The sequence below is a fragment of the Macrotis lagotis genome, chromosome 2 (assembly GCF_037893015.1).
Source record: "Macrotis lagotis isolate mMagLag1 chromosome 2, bilby.v1.9.chrom.fasta, whole genome shotgun sequence".
NCBI classification, from domain to species: Eukaryota; Metazoa; Chordata; class Mammalia; order Peramelemorphia; family Peramelidae; genus Macrotis; species Macrotis lagotis.
In genome coordinates this window covers 136,800,962-136,802,618 of record NC_133659.1, presented here as the reverse complement: position 1 = coordinate 136,802,618, position 1,657 = coordinate 136,800,962, and the positions used below count along the sequence as shown (strand labels likewise).

The window sequence follows — 1,657 nt, the reverse complement described above, 5'->3', positions numbered from 1 at the left end:
CAGATGAAGTCTGACAAAATCAGAGTATAGTGGTACTATTCCCTCCCTAATCTGAGAAATTATGCTTCTCTTAATACAGTTCAAACTTGCATTAGCTTTTTTGGTTCCCACATTACATAGGTGGATCTTAATCGAGGTTGTATTCCATAAAAATCCTAGATTTTTAAAAATTGGTTATCTCTCTTAATTTAATTCAATAATTTTGGAAATATTCATTAAATATCTACTATGTTCCAGGAACTTTTTTAAGTTCTGGGGGATATAAAAAGAGGCAAAAGATTGTGTCTTCCCTCAAGGAGCTTAAAATCTACTGGGTGAGGGGGCGGGGAACAGCATGCAAATAAATATGTACAAACTATATATACAAGATAAATAGGAAATAATTAATAGAGAGAAGACACTGGAATTAAAAGAAGGTGGAAAAGTCTTTCAGTAGAAAACAGGACTTTAGTTGGGACTTAAAGGAAGCCAGGGAGACCAGAAGTCAGAGTGAAAAATGGGAAATACTTCACAAATTTGCACGTCATCCTTGTGCACAGACTATGCTAATCTCTGTATATTCTAGTTTTAGTATGTGTTCTCTCATCTTATACAATATACAACAAAAATAACTAATTGGGAATTGATTCCCAAGATAAATAAGAAAACAGTAACAGAGTACATAGCTACCTTTGATGAATTCATCACCCTGACCAGTTAAGCTAGAACCTTAGATTCTTAAAGAATTGGAAGACATGAATGCTGAAACACACTGTCAATGATTTTTGAAGAATCTATCAATAACATCAACAGCTACTATGTATCAATGCTAACTCAAGACTGCAGAAAGACAAATATCTCAATTTTTTTTCTAAAAAAGGGAAGGAGTGGGTCATTGTTTGCAAACTACAGGCCAATGAACTTGACTTTAATTCTTGGGGAAAGCTAGATTGAATCCTTAAAGATATGATTGTGGAATGTCTAGAAAGGGAAGAAATGATGACAAAGTGCCAATATATCTATCAAGAACAAATTAGGCAGGGGGAGTTAGGTGGCACAGTGGATAGAGCACTGGTTCTGGAGCTGGGTTCAAATACCTAGTTGTGTGACTTTAGACAAGTCACTTAAGCCTTGCAAAAACAAAACAACAACAACAAAAAGAACAGGTCAGGTTAGACTAACCCCAGTTACTTTATAACTAAACTAGTAGATGATAAGAATACTTAACTAGATTTTAGCAAACCCTTTCATAATCTTCTGTGAAGATGATGGAGAAAGCTACATTAGATAGCAATATAATTGGAGTTTAATGAATGAATTTAAAGAGTAATTGTTAATGGTTCAGTGTTGGTAATATGACAGGAGGTCCCTAGTAGAGTACCCTACACACCTGTACTTGACTTTGTGCTGTTTCACATTTTTATTGTCTGGTCATCAGATCTGCAGGTGACATGAGGTCAAAGCTGAGAGGGATAGTCAATCAGCAAGTTTTTATTAAGTGCTTACTATGTACCAGATATTGTGGTAAGTTCTAGGAATGTGAATACAAGCAAAAAAGTAAGAAGGTTCCTGTCTTCAAGAAACTTAATTCTAATAGAAAAGATAATACATAAAAGGAAGCTGAGAAAGAAGAGTTGAGAGGTTGGAGTGGGGGAGTATGATCAAGTCCAGAGGAATG

The 1,657-nt window shown here is 35.1% G+C and overlaps 1 non-coding gene across 1 annotated transcript; it reads right to left on the bottom strand.

Moving 5' to 3' along the window:
- Window positions 1-492: 492 nt before the first annotated feature.
- Window positions 493-603, bottom strand: LOC141515719 (U6 spliceosomal RNA). The gene has a single exon (XR_012476471.1). It is a non-coding gene; the product is annotated as a U6 spliceosomal RNA (small nuclear RNA).
- Window positions 604-1,657: the final 1,054 nt, after the last annotated feature.